This window comes from Pristiophorus japonicus, chromosome 9, assembly GCF_044704955.1.
Source record: "Pristiophorus japonicus isolate sPriJap1 chromosome 9, sPriJap1.hap1, whole genome shotgun sequence".
Taxonomy (NCBI): Eukaryota; Metazoa; Chordata; class Chondrichthyes; family Pristiophoridae; genus Pristiophorus; species Pristiophorus japonicus.
In genome coordinates this window covers 121340732-121364687 of record NC_091985.1, presented here as the reverse complement: position 1 = coordinate 121364687, position 23956 = coordinate 121340732, and the positions used below count along the sequence as shown (strand labels likewise).

At 43.1% G+C, this 23956-nt stretch overlaps 1 long non-coding RNA gene across 1 annotated transcript in view; it reads right to left on the bottom strand.

The window, feature by feature from the left end:
• Positions 1 to 3330: 3330 nt before the first annotated feature.
• Positions 3331 to 23956, bottom strand: part of LOC139272682 (uncharacterized) — a 31212-nt gene continuing 10586 nt past the window's right edge. Inside the window, exons 2-3 of the long non-coding RNA XR_011594941.1 lie at positions 6042 to 6171; positions 3331 to 3486 (exon numbers count right to left, since the gene is read on the bottom strand). This is a non-coding gene — a long non-coding RNA (uncharacterized lncRNA). The remainder of the gene's footprint in view (positions 3487 to 6041; positions 6172 to 23956) is intronic.

Here is a 23956-nt window from a genome sequence, read left to right as displayed (position 1 = left end):
AGCACAAGTTCCTGACAACCCCAGCCCAAGTTTCTGAAATTGGGCGGCGGAGCCCAGCCCAACTTCATGTCTTCCCCAGCCGAAGTTCCTTACCCCCCCCCCCCCCCACCGCCAGCTCAAGTTCCTGCCCCCCAGCTCAAATTCATGCCATCCCCAGCCGAAGTTCCTTAACTCTCCAACCCAAGTTCCTGCCCCCCCAGCCCAAGTTCATGTCTCCCCCAGCCCAAGTTCCTTACCCCCCAGCCAAGTTTCTCCCCCCAGCCCAAGTTCATGTCTCCCCCAGCCGAAGTTCCTGACACCCTCAACCCAAGTGCCTGACACCCTCAGCCCAAGTTCATGCTTCCTCCAGCCAAAGTTCCTTACCCCTCCAGACAAGTTTCTAACCCACCCCAGCCAGCCCTAATTTCGGACACCCTCAGCCCAAGTTCCTGACCTTACCTCCCTCCGCCCTGCCATAGATAGGGCATTGTGCGTGTTATGGATTGTTAACAAGTTTATTGGGTATGAAGTGAATAGTGAGTGTCGTGACTTCCAGATTTCATCCACTCTAATCATATCCCTTGTCACATACGCACCAAGCTTTCCGAGAATTCGGGTGTGGGTGTAAAGGGGGTTGGAAGAACATGATCCATCTTCCTGAGTTCCCGCTCTCCCCTCCGATCCCCTCCTGCTTCTCCTCTCTCCCCCCCAGTCTCTCTCTCTCCCTCCAGTCTCTCCCCCTCCCCACAGTCTCTCTCTCTCTCCCCAGTCTCTCTCCCTCCAGTCTCTCTCTCTCCCCCACCCCCGCAGTCTATTTCTCTCTTTACCCCCTGCCTCAGTCTCTCTCCTGTCCCTCCAGTCTCTCTCTCTTCCCCTCAGTCTCTCTGTTCCCCCCCGCCCCACCCCCCCAGTCCCTCTCTCCCCCCACAATCTCTCTCTCTCCCCTCCTAGGCTCTCCCTCCCACCCAGCCTCTCTCTCCCCTGCCCCCCACCTCTCTCTCCCCCCCAGAGTATCTCTCTCCCACTACCTCCGATGTTTTCTCTCCCACAGATGGCCACGAAAATGTCGCATATAATGCAAAAGCTGGAAGCTGCTCCACACGGCTGTCTCTCTCTGTCCCGTTTCCGGCTTTCTCGTACGTCGCACTGTGCATGCATGACTGAATCGAGGGCCCGTGCTGGAAAAGGGGTGGAGTCCAATACGCGCATGTGCAGAAGGACACAAAAAACCGAGTGCAAATGGTCATTCTGATTAAAGAAATAGGAAATTAGAGCCCGGTGTGCAACAGTGACTAACCAGACAGGACAGTTATCATTGCAGCCAACACTTGTGGGCATTAATATTCATAGTCCTAAATTAGTGCATAATACCTAAAATAAAGGGAGTATCAGCACTTTTGACATAAGTTGTGGCATTGGTGACATTAGTGTCTGAATAACAAAATCGGTATAATCCATTGTTCTCTGAACCTTAGAAAGTCACCCCAAGATGGTTGAAACTCTGTTGACTTTGGGATCATTGGTGTTGCCCCATGCCTATCACTGGTGGGCATGGCTAAGCAGTGCATTTACCACATGTTTCGTAGCTTGGTGGAATCAACATGCCCTTGTGTTGTCCTGTTGTTATTTCTATAAGCTGGCCTTGACATTGAAACTGAGAGTGTTCATTACCTTGATACCATGGAGTGACAATACTGACTGAAGATTGTCCCTACACTTTGTCATTCAGGTTAGTAATGAACTCCCTGAATATCCTGTGTCTTTGCATGCACGTCTGCTGCTCAAGGGACAGGTAACTGAATCATGGCCTGCTGTCGTGGGACTAGAGCTGGTAGTGTGGGTTGCGATGAGTGTTCTATGTACCCTCTCTGTCCTCTGCTTCCTGTAGTAATACAGAACAGTGCGTATTGCAGCTGTAATGTTCACCGGCACGTTTACTTATCCTGACGATGCAATAATGCCAACTCAGATCATCTCTTATTTGGGATAATTAAGCAGTAAGCATTAAATTACAACAGAACATTAATGTAAATGTGTTCTGCTTCTAGGATGGAAAGCCGGAATCTCAAAATCTCCAGCTGATGTTGTCGGTGCTGTTTTCCATCTCGGTGAGTGATCACCAGAAAACACACAGTCACCAGTCACCATCCAACATCCACTTCTTTGTTTTTAATATTACTTCTTGGTAGTCCCTGTGAGAAAGCTCACTGGGCGAATGGCAGTCCTGCGTTTTGGGTTAGGGTTAGGGGGAATGTAGTCAATCCCCGGCAGTCTAGTGAATTCCTTGCAAGCTGAAGAAAGTTGTATTTCTTGTTCACCAGTAGTCTCAATATTTGATCCCCTGTTTTAGGGGATCTGAATGAAATCTGCTTCCAAAATCCAGTTTGATCCGAATGCTAGTTTGCAATATTAAGTCCAGGAATCCAGTTACGATATTGTATCGAACACAAAACAGATAGCTGTCATCCAATCAGCAGGTGCTAAAAACAACCCTACATCTTGGATTGCCAGATAACCATTAATTTAATCTCTAATGCTAGAAACCAGTGTGATGCTTAGGCTGCAGATCAGACACCCAGACAGTAAGAATATCTACCCTCGCTTATTCAACATGATGACGCTTGACAATTACAATGTCAAGTCCCGCGAATGCATTTGTTACACTATCAAACTGAAAAATGCCTCTCTTTGACATTTAAGGTTGCAGCTTCAGGCAGCTTATCTACTGTGAGTGGGAGGAGGCAGTGAACTCCACTCATATAAACACAAATCAGACTAATTAACTAAAGTTAAAATCTAATTAAACCAGTGAAAACCATTGATAGAAGAGTACAGAAAAACTCATCGGAATAAAGGCAAGATGATTTCTGTGTAACACAGAAATTAACGTGTTCAAGCAAGGGGAATGCTGTGGGACAGAAAGGGGAAAATGTCCTCTATCTGCTATTTGTAGCAGCATTTTAAATATGTCCTTTATAAGAGAAAAAGCCCCCCAGTGTATAATGGCTGCTCTTTGTGACAGAACAAGCTATAGCAGAAGATTTGTGATGTCATGGCAATGACGATAAGGACCTGCTGCTGCTGTATATTCCAATTGAAATCTTGACCATGTACCGTGCAAGTTGTATTCTTAATTAGTTTACATCTTGAAATCATGGGTAATATGACACAAAAGGAGATTCCTGAATGATCAATCCTGTACAACATTGTAATAATTATGCAGATATTCTCCTCTCTTATATTGGGTCATAATCTTTCTGAATATTCTAGCAACAGGATTAGGTTTATCCATTGTGATCATTACTAAATCAAAGGGAAACTGAATAATTTCAAATGTTATTTATTGTTTGTTTTTAAAGATAATCATTCAATTATCTCATATCATATTTTCAAGGCTTTCTTTTGATGCTGTAGATCAGATTAGATATCGGTCTTATTTTTGACATCGAGCTGACAGTTACTCTCACAGTACATTCGGTATATTTGATGATTCGGGCTTTGTTCTTCCTAAAAGGAGAAACAGAGACAATACAGAGCAGTTTCCACACATGCAAACAACTTACTTCCAGCAAGAATAATTGAAAACAAAAGCAAAACAGAGACCGTTCTTTGGCTTTGTCTGTGAGAGAATACCCAGCAGCAACTAGTCCAGCTCGAAGAAAAGTCAGGGCTGAGCGTGGTCTTGGGCAGTAATGCTAAACTGGCCTTAGTGAATCGGCAGCTCCGTTTTACACTCCGATTGATTTTCTTCTGTATTGACATCAATGGAAGTGGCAATCTGGCAGAGTGCAAAATGGGCGGCCAATTCGCTATCGCACGATTTGCGTAACACCCAAGAGAAACTTAACCCCCGATATGCTTTGCTACAGCCCAAATAATTATAATGGTAAATTGAACAATCCTGCAGTCCTGGAAAGAAGCCAGACATGGATGTAGAGTGGCCTCCAACGATGTCTCTAAGGACCACTGGTTGGTCCGTTAACTGCCTGGTACAAATGGGTGGAAAGTTGCGCTGAGCTGACCGACAGTCAAAGTCTGGCAGGCGGGCGGGCAGGAGAGGCAATCCAAAAGGAGCTTGGATGGGCCAGCAGCTATTTTCTGGGCTCAGGGAGGAGTACTGCTAAAAAAAAGTAGCTATTTTTCCTGGCTTGTTTTGTGAGTGGCCTCCCTTTAAGGACCACTGGTTGAACCGCAAGCTGCCCGATACAAATGGGCGGTGAGTGTGCAGCACATGCTCCGCCCACTTGTACCTCACAATTGCAACTGGGCTCCTTTGTACCTCATGGTTTAATAAGGATTCCATATATAATGAATTTGTAACGCAGCAAACATGGCAGCCAATTTGCACACATCAAGCTCCCATGAACAACAATGTGCTAATGACCACATAATCTGTCTTTAGTGATGTTGATGTTGATTGAGGGGGAAATATTGTCCAGGACACCGTGGATAACTCTGTGGGATCTTTTACATCCACCTGAGAGGTCAGATGAGGCCTCAGTTTAATGTTTCATGTGAAAGACGGCACCTCCAACGGTGCAGCACTCCCTCAGCACTGCACTGGAGTGTCAGCCTAGATTTTTGTGTTTAAGTGTCTGGAGTTTATCGCATTATACCCTTGGCTAGAATTAAATCTGTCGATCTCAGATTTAAAATGGTTCATTGAGCTAGCAGTTACTGCTTTTTGTGGGAGAGAGTTCCACACTTCTACCACCTTTGCGTGAAGAAGTGAATCAGTTGACTCTTGTAAACCCTGTCTGAAGTGGTATGCCAGTAGCAATATTCCACAAGCAGGTAGATCTTGCTTTCATACATGGCTACTGTGGTCATTTTAATTCTGAGAGAGTTAGATTTAATTTACAGGTAACATCTTTCGTATAAACCATGTCAAGGTCCTTTCCCACCGTGTCTATTGGCACCACAGTATCAGCCAATGTTTTGGAGGCGGGGCAGGTTTTACAGAAAGCCCATTATAAAAGCAACTACGATATTTTGAATTACTTAGAGATGTAATTATGTTCTCTCGACAGCTCACTTGTTAAGTGCACCTCCAAGAATAGAGCCAAGCATATAACTCAGCAAGGTCCCCCATGTCAATTCCCAGTTTGTACTGCGTTAGATTACTTCGATTAAAGTGGTGCTCTCACTACCATTGGCTTCAGAACCCCAGATTGGGGAGAGGAAAATAGCCCTCGTGTTCCACTGCTGATCACACGATCAGGCCAAGGGCGGAAGAGCCCCCTAAGGTTAAATGCCCTGCCGACACTCATAGTCAAGGCTTACACATGAATGGTGAGCCTCTGTATGAGGTATCTTTGTAAAAGCAAATCTCAGCGTGAATCAGTACCTTCAGGGTAGAGACTTTCTTTTAACGAAAATCTTGTCATTTTAATGCAAAGTCAACAAAGCAAAATAGTGACCTCCAGAGGTGTCAATGATAATATCTGACATTTCATTTTGATACGGATGACATATTGCAAAATAGTTTGGCTCCAAGAACTTTCAGCCATGCGATATAAAAGTCCATATGCCTGATGCTGTGACACTGAGGATAATGTGCAATGGTTATTGTGCAGGGACACAGAGATTGCTGCCAAGGACAGACCATTTCCAACAGCAGGACATTATTTAAAAAAAAATTGAGATAGATAATGCAAAAACAAAAATAAAGGCATTATAATAAAGTAATGTGTGCCATTTTAATAACATAATTCATGATAAGCTGGTTACACTTTTTAATACAAACAAAATATAAAATATGTATTTACATCTCACTCAAAATAATTAATCTGTTATGTATATACGACAGTCCCGTATATTTTCTCCATCTGTTAACCTAACAATGTATAGCATAAATACTGAAATTCAGTTATAAAAAAATGTCAGAAGGAAAGAAAGGAGGAAGGGAAGGCACAAACAACAGTGTGCTCATTAAGGAAAACAAGCTGCAGTCTCCTACATGAATGCCTTGTGTGCCCCAGTGCGACTTTAAACTAAAGGTGATTTGTCTGTAGCATTCAGATTATGCACTGCTTAATTATCTACCAACTAATTGCTCTTGCCTTTCTTGAATGTCCTCAGGTAATAGGAGGGCAGGTTTTTCCCTATGCTCACTGGTCCATGAAGAGAAGATGCTCAATAGCTCATCTTTGCTTTTACCTCCCAGACAAAGGAGCTTTTCTGAAGCAAAATCTGAGAGAGAGAGAGAGAGAGAGAGAAGACACTGCACAATAATAAATCTTACATGAAAAATAAAGCATAAGGTACACAATGTCCCTGGATTCTATCCAAATGCAATGAATATTACTTGTCTCGCCAATGGACTTCTCTTTATCTGAAGAATTATTCAATGACCTTGCAAAATACGGAAACCATGGCGAACTGCATAGAAGTGATACCAAAGTATGCACCTATTGTCTCCAAAAAGATAAAGCAATGTTCAAAAAGATGTTTTAGTGCAAAATATGAAGAGAAAGGAGCAGCAAAACCCTTAAATTGCCTTTATTTACCTTGGCATGTGTTTATTCGATCCGGCACTTACAGAAATACCCTGATGATTATTAAATGTAATTAGACTTTCCTGGGTCTGTGCCTGGGCACAGTGAATATTGTAAAAAGGGGCAGCTTGGGATGCTCGCCTCTGAACAAACCCATCCGACACCCCTTCCATCAAATCAAATTAAAGAAAATTGCACAGATTCTTTTCCAGTTGTGAACCCCAAACTGTTTAATTTGTCGACATTCGCTGCACCCAAGCACTCCAGAAACTCTCCCGTATAGACATCGAAAGTGAACTAGACACGGCTTATATATTGTTCTCAGACATCGTGCTTTGCAGATAATAGGAAGATATTTATTGAGAAGACTTTGATATCGTACATCGGGTTAGATTGCAGGGTTTACCCCTTGAAGTTGTCAACCGTGCAGTAGTCCTATCAGAACCTTACCTCTAGCTTCCCCTCCCCTACAATTAGTTCCAGACAAGTGCTCCATTTTACTCATACTCACAAGTTACTCGCCATTTAGTAGCAACCAGCTCGTGTTTAGAAAGTTAGAATGATTCTGAACGCACTTGATGCTATAGGTTACGATATAGATTATTGTGTCAGCCGTGACTCAATGGGTAGCATTCTCACCTCTGAGTCAAAAGGTTGTGGTCCCACTCCAGGGCCTTGAGCACAAAAGCTGGGCTGACATTCCAGTGCAGTACTGTCGGAGGTGCCATCTTTCAGATGAGACGTTAAAGCGAGGTGGACGTAAACAATCCCATGGCACTATTTTGGAGAGGAGTAGGGAAGTCTCCCTCATGTCCTGGGTAATATTTATCCCTCAACAAACATCAGTAAAACAGGTTATCTGGTCATTATCACATTGCTGTTTGTGGGAGCTTGCTGTGCATAAATTGGCTGCTGCGTTTCCTACATTACAACAGCGACTATACTTCAAAAGTACTTCATTGGCTGTAAAGCGTTTGGGACATCCTGAGGTTGTCAAAAACGCTATAGAAATGCAAGTCTTTCTTTTCTTTCATTATACTAACATATTTTCAGATGAGGAATATCTTGAAGTTATAGTAGATAATTAATCAGCCACAAAAAAATAGGCATAAAGAGCTGGGTCTATTTACTTTGGAGCAGTGCAGACTTGGAGGGGCCCTGATGGAGATTTTTAAAATAATGCTTGCTGTGCACAAATTAGCTGCCACATTTCCTACAACAGTGACTACACTTCATTGGCTGTAAAGTGTTTGGGATGTCCTGAGATTGTGAAAGGCACGATATGAATGCAAGTCTTTTTTTTATAAAGGCATTTAGGTGCGTGCTTGATTTTTGTGCATAATTAGATTTCATGATCTTCAGTATACTCTTCACTTAATAATTCTTAAGATGGTTGGAAGGAAGCAATGCACATTTTTAAGTTTGCGATTCTTTGAATAGGGAATTATATAAACAGCGGACAGCACCAGAGTTTTCTTTTGTGTAAGCATGTTGGCGGATACCTACTTTAATCCTATTTGATACATAGTATTTACAGCACAGAAACAGGCCATTCGACCCACATGGTCCATGCTGTGTTTATGCTCCACACGAGCCATTGAGTCGTACATTGGAGCCTATTAATATCCAACTTGTCATCATTGAATCACTATTTCCTGATTCTCCTTGTTTTCTCTCTACTTTTTCCCAACTTTACTGATACCTTATATTATGGGCCTACACCTAACTTTCTCAATTTTACAAAATCCTTCATCTTCAGCATATTAGATTTGAGACATTGAATGATCCTCTGCATCAAAGATCAGTAAAATCTCAATGTGACCACTCTAAACTGCGTACGTAGACAGACATTCTTTTGGTAAAAAGTGATTTATAGAAACTGCATTATATATGTTCCTAAAACCAATTTGAGATGTATTATAGGTCCCTCTGGGGTTGTGTTATCTCATCTCTAAAAGTCAGCAATTTTGAGAATGTTGGTTTTTTCATCCTTTAAACATGCAAAGTAATAACATTCAACAACGTTCCAATAATGTTCATCGAGCAATGACGTAATAAGGTCATTCACCTAGGAGCACTTACCACAGTATTGCTCCCTCTAGAATTTTGCATTTTGGCAGTTCAATAGGAAAGGTGCTTATCATAATAGGCAGAGGCTAAAATTTATGTTTAAAAAATTTAAGAGATTTAGCGAATGCTCTTGCATGTTCCTATCTTGCTTTCCACTGTAACTGTGCAAAGGGAACATAGAATCATAGAATGGTTACAGCACAGAAGGCGGCCATTTGGCCCGTCGAGCCCGTGCCAGTTCTCAGCAAGAGCACTTCAGCGAGTCCCACTCCCCCGCTCTTTGCCCGTAGCCCTGCAAATGTTTTTCCTTCAGGTAATCATCTAATTCCTTTTTGAAAGCCATGATTGAATCTGCCTCCACTACCCTTTCAGGCAGTGTATTCCAGATCATAACCACTCGCTGCGTTAAAAAGTTTTTCCTCATGCCATCTTTGGTTCTTTTGCCAATCACCTTAAATCTGTGTCCTCTGGTTCTGGACCCTTCTGCCAATGGGAACAGTTTCTCTCTATCTACTCTGTCTAGACCCCTCATGACTTTGAACACCTCTATCAAATCTCCTTTTCTACTCTAAAGAGAACAACCCCAGTTTCTCTAGTCTATTCACATGGTGATTGGGAATGGCTAGTGTCGGTGTCCTTCTTTGTTAGGGTAAGGGCATCCCTGAATGTACACAAATAATTCCAATGAAAGCCTGTTTTACCACAGCACAAGAGGGGTAAATGCAATTTTAAAAATTGAAAGGATGATTCTTAAAGGAACCACTACAAAATGACATGGAAATAGACTCTTGACATCTTCTGAGTCATATACCTCTTTAATTGTTCAGGTAAGCCACTGAGAAAAGGCGCAATGCCCCTTAAGACCCAAACAGGAGCTAAATTAACTCATGATTCTGCTACCATTGTAAATTGTGCAATTCTGCATCATTTTTATGCCGAGTTTCTAAAAGCTAGAGATAAAGGAGTAAATACATTTCCCCACCACTGTAAAGCATGGCAGTGCTGAAAGTTATGACGGCACAAAGCAAAAGGAAATGGCCGCAATTAGCCTTACTAGCTGACGATCGCTGGTCCCTGAAACCAACAGCATGCCATCTTTGCTTGCATGAACTGCTGTGATGTTTGTCAACCGTTGAGGTAACAAAAGGTTACATTTTTTTTTAACTGCACACAAAAGCTGTTGCACACTTGCATATAGGATCATAGAATCTTACAGCACAGAAGGAGACCATTTGGCCCATGCCGACTCTTTGGAAAAGCTGTCCAATTTCGCCCTACACCCCAGCTTTTTCCCCATGCAAATTAGTCTTCTTCAAATACATGTCCAATTGCCTTTTAAAAGTTTCTATGGAATCTGATTTCACCATCCTTTCAGGTAGTGTGTTCCAGATCTTAACAACCCTCTAAAATTCTCCTAATTTCCCCTCTAGTTCTTTTGCCCATTATTTGAAATCTATGATCTCTGGTTACTGGCCCATTTGCCAGAGAAAACAGTTTCTCCCTGCTTACTCTATCAAAAGCTCTCATCATTTCGAATATCTCTATTGGGTCTCCCCTTAATCTTCTCTGCTCTAACGAGAACAATCCCAACTTCCCCAATCTTGCCACAAAACTGAACTCCCTCATTACTAGTATCATCCTGGTAAACTTCCTCTGTACCTTTTCCAGGGCCTTGACATCCTTCCTAAAGTGTGGTGACCAGAATTGTACACAATCCTCCAGCTGAGGCCTAACCAGAGATTTGTAAAGCTTTAACTTGACTTCATTGTTTTTGTATTCAATGCCACTATTTACGGAGACAAGTGTCTCATATGTTTTCTTAGCCATCTTATCACTTGCTCTGCCACCTTCAAAGATCCCCAGGTCCCTCTGTTCTTGCATCCCCCCCTCCTAAAAATAGTACCATTTAGATTATACTGCCTCTCCATGTTGTTTCTCCCAAAATGAATCAATTTTCCTCATTAAATCTCATCTGCCATGCGTTTGCCCATTCCACCAGTGTGCAGATTCTTGTGCAAGTCAAAATTAAAACATCTCTTGCACACACAACTTTGTCATAATGATGGTTGGAGCAAGTTAGACGAACATATTACTGGTTCAGGGGTGCAGTAGGCTTGCCAACTTTGGTTGGACGTATTCCTGGAGGTTTCATCACATGACCTCCCGCCTTCCACTGCCCCGCCTCCACCATTGGTCAGCCAGTATGCCCATCCTCGCTGCGTCCCAGCTTCACACGGCCAATTGAAAATTGAACAGACTCTTTATTACCCGATTGAATGATTCCCAACTTCAAACAGCTCTTTTCCCATCTCCAATGTTTTTTTTTCTTAGTATTAAGCAAAAGTGTTCAAAGAAATCTTTTTAAAAACCAACCCTTTTTTTTTAAATGTCCTGATGATTTTTCTCCTGGAAATCAGTCTTCAGTTCCTGGAGACACCAGGACAGTCCAGCAGGGTTGGCAACCTTCTGTGTCAATGGCCTTCTCAGGTGTGGATCAAGGCTCCACCCACTGCAAAATCGAGTAGGGAAGCCGCAATTTAGCTCAGGATCCAGATATGTTGGGTCCTGCCGATTTTCTGAGTGATTCCACCAAGCTCCCACCACAGCTCCAGCAGGAGTCTGCTGGAATGGCAGAGGAAATCCAATCTTTCAGTATTCTGAGAAATCAGTTGGCAGCTTTCCATAGTTGGCTAAAGCTGTCCAGTGCAGACGCGGATTTTCTGAATGGTTGTTCCATTTGTCATTGATCCGTTTTCTTGACTAATTCAATGTGCCTGTGCTTTTTTTACAATGTGTAGGTCATGGGGTAGTGTACCAGGCGTGATAAAATGTGTACACGTTTTTTCCGATTGGACAAAGTATACCCTGAACAATCTGAAGGATTGACAAGGTCTTAAAACAACAATGTTTTCCGAGAAATCCAAACTCATGTGAATAGTTAAAAAAGCAACACTCTGAAAAAAATACTGTTAAAAAGTCAAAACAATGTGTGGTTTTTATGTTTGATCGGAAAATGTAGTTACAGCTTTAAATCAAACTTTGTTCTTTATTTTCAACAAATATTCCTAGAGAGCTTGATGATTTGGAAGCACTCTAAATGAATCTAGAAACCAGACTAGGTTTAAATACTTCTTCAGCTTCCCATTCTCTGTTAATTACTTATTTATCAATGCATCTGATATTTCCAGGTGAATTATTTCATGAAACACTGGCTCGACGGGCCGAATGGCCTCCTTCTGTGCTGTAACCATTCTATGATTCTGTGAACATCTGTTAATTTGAAATACATCTGCCCTTCTTTTTTTCACCGTTATTCTCCTGACATGACCATGAAGTGTCTCTGTACCTTAGACCAGAGCAGGGATCGTTAAAGATAAATGTGGTGAAAATAGGAACAATTTGAAAATTGGATTGTTTGTAGGGCAGTTTGTACAGTCACCATAGTTCAGCTCTAAAACTGACCATTGCCTGGAAATCTGTGTATTCGCTAAAATGCCTTTTATTAACACTTATGAAAACTATGGTTGGATTCTCCTCTCAATAATCAACTGTTTTGAGGTAGTTGTGGGGCCATTAGGTTCTCTGCATCTACTGCCTCAATAAGAATGTAGGAGGTTGCGAAAGGCATTAAGTAAATGCATCTGTTCTTTCTTTTTCTCTCTCTTTCAAAGACAAGTTTTTTTGCATTTAACTGTGCATGTGTGGTTGTGGAAAATGCTGTACAATTTCAACCTAAATAACGCTGAGTGCTGCTACCCTCACCACTATTTTTACAGAAAAATTTGGCCCATTACATAAGAACATAAGAAGTAGGAGCAGGAGTAGGCCATACGGCCCCTCGAGCCTACTCCGCCATTTAATACAATCATGGTTGATCCAATCATGGACTCAGGCTCCACTTCCCTGCCTTCTCCCCATAACCCCTTATTCCCTTATCGGTTAATAAACTGTCAATATCTGTCTTAAATTTATTCAATATCCCGGCTTCCACAGCTCTTTGAGGCAGTGAATTCTACAGATATACAACCCGCTAAGAGAAGAAATTCCTCCTCATCTCAGTTTTAAATGGGCGGCCCCTTATTCTAAGATCATTGTCTCTAGTTCTAGTCTCCCCTATCAGCGGAAACATTCTCTCTACATCCACCTTGTCAAGCCCCCTCATAATCTTATACGTTTCGATAAGATCACCTCTCATTCTTCTAAATTCCAATGAGTAGAGGCCCAACCTACTCAACCTATCCTCATAAGTCAAACCCGCTCATCCCCGGAATCAACCTAGTGAACCTGCCTCCAAAGCAAGTATATCCTTTTGTAAATATGGAAACCAAAACTGTATTCCAGGTGTGGCCTCACCAATATCCTGTATAGCTGTAGCAAGACTTCCCTGCTTTTATACTCCATCTCCTTTGCAATAAAGGCCAAGATTCCATTGGCCTCCCTGATCACTTGCTGTACCTGCATCCTAACTTTTTGTGTTTCATGCACAAGTACCCCCAGGTCTCGCCGTACTGCAGCACTTTGCAATTTTTCTCCATTTAAATAATAACTTGCTCTTTGATTTTTTTTCTACCAAAGTTCATGACCTCACACTTTCCAGCATTATACTCCATCTGCAAAATTTTTGCCCACTCACTTAGCCTGTCTAGTCCTTTTGCAGATTTTTTGTGTCCTCCTCACACATTGCTTTTCCTCCCATCTTTCTATCATCAGCAAACTTGGCTACGTTACACTCGGTCCCTTCTTCCAAGTCGTTAATATAGATTGTAAATAGTTGGGGATCCAGCACTGATCCCCGCGGCACCCCACTAGTTAATAATTGCCAACCTGAAAATGAACCATTTATCCCGACTCTCTGTTTTCTGTTAGTTAGCCAATCGTCTATCCATGCTAATATATTACCTCCAACCCTGTGAACTTTTATCTTGTGCAGTAACCTTTTATGAGGTTTCTCTTAGCTGCTTGCAACAGCTTAACATGTATTCAATCTTCTTTTCCTTTAGTTGTTTTCTGAAATTCGTCTTTCAATTAATGATTTCTTTTTATGACCTGAAGTACGCTGGCTGAAGATTTACATTCCTCGAATCTCCTTCACACGCTTCCCCAGTTCGCGAAAGCTTGCAGCAGTAGAGCATGGCCGGAGCCAGGCGTGGAGTTACACACCCTGCAGGCGGAGGGTAGAGGGCAGTGCTGAAAAATCATGCTGCCAGAATTTCTGGGTCACTATCTAATTTATACTATGATTAGATGGACTCATGCCACAACATGTTCCAACTCCCCAGGCACTGTATCTGTACTCAGTCATGTATGGCTGCAATGGACTTTGCAAAGTGCAGAAGAATTTCAATCAAAAGAACTGGGAGTACCTTGGAATTTCAAACTACAGAAAGTTGAATACAATAATTACGGTCACTCTGTACTATCCCGTTGTACCTATTAGTTGAAAAAGCAGCATTTAATTAACATGACGAGTTATACTTAACCTCTGAATGCTGAGAACTGCAGTTTTATAGCATGTGCACTTTTGTTGGTTTGGTTCACTATCATTTATGTAGATACTTTTTAAGCCTAATTATGCTCATTGCAGAGAGCATTATCCATGGAAGAAAAGCATGCCAAGACATGCAGCAAGTCGAAATCTGTTGCAGTTTTTGATTGTATAATCTGCTCATGAAGCGTCGTCAAAATTAAAAGTGGAAAAATGAGTAATGTTGTAATCAGCCTGAAGGCATTTCACGTGCATGATAGCTGAGAAATAGACATAGCAGATGTGGAAGAAACTCGGCATTGTAGGGGTTTTTAATTACTTATTTCAATCTCTTTCTCAGTCAGACAATTGTACTAAATGGCTGAGAAGCTTTCAACTGAATCTTCTACTGAAATGGGATGCATGGGTTATGACAAACTATGCAAAATCTTCAAACCCACCCCCTGAAATCTTTCTATAGTTCCTAAACCCTGTGCAGAACTTTTTTGTGATAAACTGCGGCCTGGAGTTTCCGCTTTGGACATAATCAGCAATCTGGGTGCAAATTGCGCTCAAAATTGCGCTAGTTTTGAAAAGTGTTTCTTCTCTCAAGCTTCTGCGCAAACTCATTGACATATTGCCAAACACAAAATCTACATTGAGCCAGTGCAATCGGGCAACGTTTTAGAATATTTTTTTTAAAAATTGCATTAAAAAGTATTCCTTGATATACTTAATAGTAACTTGGTGCAGTTTTATTGATACAGCTAAAAATGGGTTTATCACAAAAATAATCATTTTTAATCAGTGCCAGGTCCACCATCTGTAACTAACCCGATTTTAAATCACTGAAAATAACTTTAATAAACAATACCGAACCATTTACTCGTTGCATTGGGGTACAATAGTCTGTTTCTTAGTAAAATTTTAAAAATACATAAAGACTTTTAAAAGCCTTTAAAAGCCTATTAGTACTTTTACACTTAAACAGCTTAATTTTAAGAGCCTCCTCGAAGTCCTGCAAACGGGTGCAATTAGCGGGACCTCGCCATGGTGATTAATTCAATCTGGGCCGTGGTCAGTTTTGTGGGCGGGGCCAGCTTCCAGCGTGATGTTTTTTAAACTAGCGCAAAAGATCGTGGAAACTCGATTTGCACGGAATGAAATTTGCAGTTGAAATTCCTTGATTGGACGATTTTGGGAAAATTGCGCAGAGACTGAGCGGAAACTCCAGGCCCATCATGTCCAAAAATAAACAGAAATATCTGATGTCATGATGGCAGAAGAGAGTTATGGGCCTGATTTTAACTCGCCAGATTTAGGCTGGCACAATATCTGTGGCCTGTGACTGCCCAGCCAGCAGCAAGGTAATTCAATCTGCATAATGTCAGGAGCCTGATGGAATACTCAACGGTCATCTGGATGGATGCAATCTCAACAACACTCAAGATGCCCAACACCATCCAGAACGAAGCAGTTCTCTTTATTGGTGACCCTTCCACTGAACTCAATATCCACTCCCGCCATCACCAGTACACTCTAGCTGCAGTATGTACTATCTTCATTGCAGCAACTCACTAAGGTAAGGACAAGAACGTCAATCTGATAGGAACACCATCACCACACGTTCCCTACCAAGTTATACACTATCCTGACTTGGACATATATCGCCATTCCTTCACCATTGTTGGGTGGACACAATAAAGGAGCGGGAAGGTCGGAGGTGCGGCGAGTGATCGAGACAGAGGAGTGCGAGGGATCGTGGCTGAGATTCGGTGGGTGATTGTGGCGGAGGTTCAGCGAATGTTTGATGCGGAGGTGCGGTGGGAGATTGTGGCGGAGGTGCAGTAAGTATTTTGTGGTGGAGGAGCACTGAGAGATCGCGGCGGAAGTGCGGCAAATGTTTGTGGCAGAGGAGTGGCGAGAGATCGTGGTGGAGCTATTGCAAATGCGGGGCCCACAAGAGCCAGGGGCAGCACGGGCCAGCCCACACTGCATATGTGCGTGCACTAGGTCCGTGCAGCAGAGCAGGTCTCCAGTCATCCTGGTTAACCCTTGCCACTGGATAAAGGCCTAGCTCTGTCAAGCCCGTGTGGTGGCTGTTGTGCAACGGTCACCACACTTTAAAAAAATACACACACAGGCATCTTCCACCCTTTCCACCGGAGTTCAGGACTGGAATATCGGATCCTTCATTGAAACATTTGTGAACTCATGTGGAAGCAAGTCATCCTCGTTCGAGGGACCGCCTATGATGATGATGGGGAGTCACGATCACGGAGGGGTGAGGAGCCCAAGTGGCAGCAGCAGCCCGGGTTATTTTGGGGGACGGGGACACACCTACAAGCTTATCTTGACCCCACGAAAATAATTTACAACTTTCCTTTTCAGGGCGCCTTCAACTCCATAATCGTGAAGCTGGTTGGAGAATACACGTGTTACGTCCAAACGAACATGCAACTTGGTGTGGCAATAACTCACTGCTTTTGTTTCCAGACCCTCTGTCAAAGAGTAACAAATACAGGAGAAGACACTGGAGTGTAATTATTACAATGTGCTTACTCCCATCAGGGGGCCCTCTGGTGTCCAGACAACAGTATGCAAGTACCATACTTTTCCCTCTCGGAATTGCAAGGTGAAAATAATAATCTCCAAGAATGAGCCTGGTTCACAACTAAAAAAAACGTAACCATTGAAAATCAGCCATGAGATCTTACAATAAAGTAATTAAAAAAATTAACCACAGCACTCTCCCGGGAGTGCACAAGAAAGATGTGTTATGCCAACACTGGAACCATAATGAAAACGACAACACTCATAACTGTCTATACAAATCCAAATAGTTTTGGCTTCAATGACAATGAAAATCGGGCTGATACATCCTGAGTTCATTCAATTATGTCAATTGAAATGCTCGGTTTACACTATAGCGTAAAGTCAAAATTACCCTCTTCCTGCGATAACAACATCCATCTGAACCTACAACTGAAGCAATACAAAATTCAATGTAAACAGCGCATTTCCATTTGAGTCTGTGTAAAACCCATACATTACCATTCAAAGCTAAATTGTGTCCACAGTGGAAAATGCAGCATGTATCTTTTGTATGGTGACTTAAATATGTAATCTAGGCTTACGTACTGAAGGAGTGCTACAGTGTCGGAGGTGACGTCTTTTGAGCAAGATGTTAAGTTGTCTATCCTTTATGGTGGACGGAAAGATCTGGATGTCCATTTCATCTGTTGATCATTCTTTGTGTGAAGGAGTTTCTGACCTCAGTCCTTAATTTTCCTTTTTCTAGTTGGTCCCCTTGACCTGCTTTCACAGCTAAGTTTCAAGTAATTTTTTGGATCTGCTTTTTCCATGTGGTTTACTATCTTGTATATCGCTAAGGTGTTAACTTTCATCTCCTCCTTTCAAGACTGAAAAGCCCAGGTTTCTCCTGTCTTGCCTCAAACCTTAGTCATCTGATGCTAGATATCAGCCTACGCACCTTCTCTGGACTGCCTCCAGGCTTGACACAATGCTCAAGGTGCGATCTGACCAGAGCACTGTACATTTGAGCACAACTTCTACTCTATTGTTCTGAGTAGTTTAACACTCGATTTGTTTTTTTCTGAATGGTGCTCCACAATTGTTAGACAAGTAGAACCCAAGTCTAAGAATACAAGTCTAAGACCCCAAGAGCTCTTTCAGCTTCATCCTTAGCATTTTCAGCACCATTAAGAAGAAAGATTTGCATTTATTTAGCACCTTTCACGACCACCGGACATCTCAAAGCGCTTTACAGTCAATAACGTACATTTGGAGTGTAGTCACTGTTGTATTGTGGGAAACGCAGCAGCCAATTAGCAGTCAGAAAGCTCACACAAACAGCAATGTGATAAAGACCAGATAATCTGTTTTTTAGTGATATTGATTGAGGGATAAATATTAGCCAGGACACTGGGGAGATCTCCCCTGCTCTTCGAATAGTGCCATGGGGTCTTTTACATCAACCTGAGAGAGCAGACGGGGTCTCGGTTTAATTCCTCATCTGAAAGACGGCACCTCCGATTGTGCAGCACTTCCTCAGCACTGCACTGGAGTGTTAGCTTAGATTTCCATGCTGAAGTTTCTGGAGTGGGACCTGAACCCATTAATGGATCATGTGTGTTGCCCAATTTTTTTCTTCTTTTGTGCAATACTTTACATTAATCTACATTACATATGTGCTGCCCACTTACATGTTGAGGTATATTTCCAAGTCCACACCAGTAATAAGGTACCTCACATGGTGCCAGCGCATCCACTTTGGACTGAAAACTGTGGGCATCAGCTCCATGATTTTGCTCGGGTGATGGACGAGATACCTCACTGCCAGCATAAACTCAAAAATTAAGGATTGATGTAAGTTAGGAAGGATGCGGCACATATCCCTCGAGCTCAGTACTAACATAAGTTTTCTAATTAGCACCCACTGCTTTCTACCCTTCAGCCAATTTTTTACCTCCAAGATTTACTCTAAAGTTCCAGTTTTGTGCTTAACGAGTAGTCTTTCAAGTGTTTTTCCCATCATTTCTACACCACTCTCTGTGGTTGGATGTAATGCCTGGTTAGGGTCACAGACATTATTACTACCATATCTAGGTCAATCAACTAGCAGGTATGCCTGAGCAGTGTACAATCAAAATACTTTTCGGAACAAGTCAGTAATTTGTGGCTTCGTGCCCTGATCACGAATCCACTTGTGCAAATCAAATTGTTGGAGATATGTAATAAATTACTGATTTTTCTTTTTGTTTATTCATTCATGGGTTGTGGGCATCGCTGGCAAGGCTGGCATTTATTGCCCATCCCTAACTTCCCTTGAGAAGGTAGCCACCTTCTTGAACGGCTGTAGTCCATGCAGTGAAGGTACTTCCACAGTGCTGTTAGGGAGTTCTGGGATTTTGACCCAGCGTTGATGAAGGAACGGTGATATATTTCCAAGTCATGATGGTGTGTGACTTGGGAGGGAAACTTGAAGATGGTGGTGTTCCCATGCGTCTGCTGCCCTGGTAGAGGTCACAGGTTTGGGAGGTGCTGTCAAAGAAGCCTTGGCGAATTGCTGCAGTGAATCTTGTAGATGGTATGCACTGGTTTAGGGAGTTAGGACACCATTCCACCATGTTCCACAATTAGCCAGGAAATATCTTCAATGATTTAGCAATCACTTAAACAGGAAGTGAAAATTGTAATAACCTAGTCAGTGTTCACAACTTCTGCAAAATGCATCTTGTGCCATTGGAAATCATATGCCCCAATACTGACGGCTTTACCGCCCAATGCCGCCTGCTGCCGCCAACTGCCTCCGAGTTCTGCTGCCATTTTCCTCTCGCTCCCAGTTTCCACTTGGGCTGGAGTGGGCGGGAGGGGAGCACCGCCGAGAACCGCCCTCTGGTGGCCAAGTCGCGTAATTGGCCTCCCGCTCACCGAGATGCCAGATTGGTGCGGGCAGGAGTCGGCACCAGCAGGGGGAAAGACCACTGCGAGCAAGCTGTTCTTACCCCGATGGTAGGTATGAAGACATGAAAGAAAAGGTTAGTGAACATCTTTTAAAAATTTGTTTTACAGCGACTTACCTGGATGGGGTCCCCTGAAGGTTTTTTTCCTTTGGTGATGTTTTTTACTTTTCAGCGTTCCTCCCTCCCCGGGCCCGAATCCATCCCCGGCGGCACTTGGGCGGCAAGCTCATTTGCCATCGAGATTGAGAGGTCCCACCCGCTGCCATCCAGATTGGCGGCGTAAGTCATTATTTGGCCGCCGGGCGGTACTGCCACCTCTGTTGGAGGAATCTTTCAGGCAAAGTACCGCCTGGTCTCTCGGCGGCCATCGGCAGTCCTTCGGGCGGCAAATGGGCGAGCCTTGCAGCTCATGAAAACCGGGGCCATAGAACCATAGAAATTTATGGCACAGAAAGAGACCATTCGGCCCATCTTGTGTGTGCTGATCAAAAAAGAGCTATCCAGCCTAATCCCATTTTGGGTTACAGCATATCCAAATACTTTTTAAATGCAATGAGGATTTCTACCTCTACCCCCTTTCAGGCAGTAAGTTTCAGACCCCCACCACCCTCTGGGTGAAAAAGGTTCTCCTCAACTCCCCTCTAATCCTTCTACCAATTACTTTAAATCTATGCCCCCTGGTTATTGATCTCTCTGCTCAGGGAAATAGGTCCTTCCTATCCATTCTATCTAGGCCCCTCATCATTTTATACACCTCAATTAAGTCTCGTCTCAGCCTCCTCTGTTCCAAAGAAAACAACCTCAGCCTATCCTGTCTTTCCTCACAGCTAAAATTCTCCAGTCCTGGCAACATCCCGGTAAATCTCCTCTCCAGTGCAATCACATCTTCCCTGTAATGTGGTGACCAGAACTGTACACAGTCATCATCATCATCATCATAGGCAGTCCCTTGGAATCGAAGAAGATTTGATTCCACTCTAAAAGTGAGTTCTCAGGTAGCTGTACAGTCCAATTACAGTCTCTGTCACAGGTGGGATAGACAGTGGTTGAAGGAAAGGGTGGGTGGGGAGTTTGGTTTGCCGCATGATCCTTCCGCTGTCTGCGCTTGATTTCTGCATGCTCTCGTCGACGAGACTCGAGGTGCTCAGCGTCCTCCCGGATGCTCTTCTTCCATTTAGGGCGGTCTTGGGCCAGGGATTCCCAGGTGCCGGTGGGGTTATTGCACTTTATCAAGGAGGCTTTGAGGGTGTCCTTGAAACGTTTCCTCTGCCCACCTGGGGCTCGCTTGCCATGTAGGAGTTCCGAGTAGAGCGCTTGCTTAGGGAGTCTCGTGTCGGGCATGCGGATGATGTGGCCCATCCAACGGAGCTGGTCGAGTGTGGTCAGTGCTTCGATGCTAGGGGTGTTGGCTGGAGCGAGAACACTGACGTTGGTACGTCTGTCCTCGCACTGGATTTGCAGGATCTTGCGGAGGCAGCATCGGTGGTACTTCTCCAGCGATTTGAGATGTCTGCTGTATATGGTCCACGTCTCTGAGCCATATAGGAGGTATGCAGTACTCTAGCTGTGGCCTATATAGTGTTTTATACAGTTCAAGCATAATCTCACTGCTCTTATATTCTATGAATCGGCTAATAAAGGAAAGTATCCCATATGCCTCCATAACCACCTGTCCTGCTGCCTTCAGAGATCTGTGGACATGCATTCCAAGATCCCTCTGTTGCTCTACATTTCTCAGTATTCTACCATTTATTGTGTATTCCCTTGCCTTATTAGCCCTCCCCAAGTGCATTACCTCACACTTCTCCAGATTGAATTCCATTTACCACTTTTCTGCCCAACTGACCAGTCCATTTATGTCTTCCTACAGTCTACAGCCATCTTCCTTACTATCAGAAAATGCTACAAATCTCAGCAGGTCAGGCAGCATCTGTGAAGAGGAAGCAGAGTTAACGTTTCGGGTTGATGACCCTTCGTCAGAACTGGAAAAGACAAATTCTTAACAAGCACTGAAAGGGGAAAGAGAAGAACAAAAGGGAAGGTCTGTGATAGATTGGATGAATCTGTAAACTTCTTAATCATGGCCCCTATATTGAAGTCTGAATCATTGATATATACCACAAAAAGCAAGGGACCTAGTACTGAGTCCTGTGGAATCCCAGTGGAAACAGCCTTCTACTCATAAAAACACCCGTCGACCATTACCCTTTGCTTCCTGCCACTGAGCTCATTTGGATCCAACTTGCTACTTTCCCTTGGATCCAATGGGCTTTTACTTTTCTGGCCAATCTGCCATCTGGGACCCTGTCAAAAGCCTTGCTAAAATCCATGTAGACTACAATGTTTCAAGGACACCCTCAAAACCTCCCTGATAAAGTGCAACATCCCCACCGACACCTGGGAGTCCCTGGCCAAAGACCGCCCTAAGTGGAGGAATAGCATCCGGGAGGGCGCCGAGCACCTCGAGTCTCGTCGCCGAGAGCGTGCAGAAATCAAACGCAGGCAGCAGAAGGAGCGTGCGGCAAACCAGACTCCCCACCCACCCTTTCCCAACTGTGACAGAGACTGTAATTCCTATATTGGACTGTACCGTCTGCTGAGAACTCACTTTTAGAGTGGAAGCAAGTCTTCCTTGATTTCGAGGGACTGCCTATGATGATGACGATGAGACTACATCAAACGTGCTACCCTCATTGGCCTTCCTTGTTACCTCCTCAAACAATTCAATCAAATTAATCAGACACGACCTTCCCTTAACAAATCCATGCTGACCGTCCTTGATTAATCCGTGTCTTTCTAAATTAAGATTTATCCTGTCCCTCAGAATTTTTCCAATAATTTGCCCACCACCGAGGTTAGGCTGACTGGCCTGTAATTGCTTGGTCTATCTCTTTCTCCCTTTTTAAACAACGGTCTGTGCCTTTCATAGAATCATAGAATGATACAGTACAGAAGGAAGTAATTTGGCCCATTGTGCCACTGATGGCGTTTTGGTAGAGCTATCCAATTAGTCCCACTCCCCCGCTCTTTCCCCATAGCCCTGTAAATGTTTTCCCTTCAAGTAGTTATCGAATTCCCTTTTGAAAGTTACTATTGAATTAGCTTCCACCACCCTTCCAGGCAGTGCATTCCAGATCACAACAACTCGCTGTGTAAAAAAAAATGTTTCTCATGTCACTTCTTGTTTTTTTGCCAATCATCTTAAATCTATGTACTCTAGTAACCATTCCTTCCGCCACTGGGAACAGTTCCTCCTTATTTACTCTAAATGTAACAATTACTGCTACACCATTCTAAGATGACAGCTCACTAAAGTTCAGGATACACCCATTGCAGTCAATAGATGTTATATTCATAAAGAATGACTGAAAATGCACATCAGGGTTTAGATGACAAGTTTTGGGCATGTCTGAAATAATCTACAGTTATTTTGTGCCTTTTTGCAGTCATTCACAATTGAGTGCGTAATCTGCTTGTCAAAAAATGTTGCTCACTTACAAGAATATTCGCTAAACAGAAATTACAATGAAACATACGAGCCCTTTAGCAAGATCACCAATGCCAGTTTGCTGGAATGAGTAGAATGATAGACTGAAAAAATATACAGAATGTAAACAATTGGGTTAAACCTTGTTGCAAGGTTGGAATACAGTTGATGAATTTTACAGACCCTAACTCACCAACACTACTGTTATTTTTTATAATCTGTACACTGGCTATATAATTTTGGTATTTCATCAATGGTTAGAGTGCTAGGGCTGGGAACTCTGGCATTTTTGAGTCGTAACAGTCTGCTGAAGACAGTAGTGATTTCCCATGGCAGATAATGAAAGGGTATATCACATCATTGATAATTAGAACCTGTAATCGAGGCCATTTTATTATGGGACAATGGAAAATAGCATATTATAAAGTTTCCATTTATACTATAATTATAATTTAAGTGAGAAGTGAATGACACACTATAGTGGCACTATGAAGAAAATAGAATGTGACTGAGTGCAGTACAAACTGATCCAGCATTCACTTGAATTCACTTAAGAAGAATAATGGCTATGGGCATGGATAGAAAATGGTCATTGGTTCTTTCTGAATGGAACATTTTTAGGGTAGCTATATTTCTTCGGGCTGAGTGTCAGCCGTGGCTCAGTGGGTAGCACTCTCGCCTCTGTGTCAAAAGGTTGTGGGTTCAAGCCCCACTCCACAGACTTGAGCCCATAATCTAGGCTGACACTCTCAGTGCCTGTACTGAGGGAGTGCTGTACTGTCAAAGGTTCCATCTTTCGGATGAGACTTTAAACCGAGGCCCTGTCTGCCCTCTCAGGTGAACATAAAATATCCTATGGCACTATTCTAAGAAGATATGGGGAATTCTGCCCGGTGTTCTGGTCAATATTTATCCTTCAACCAACACCACTAAAATAGATTATCTGGTCATTATCACATTGCTGTTTGTGAGA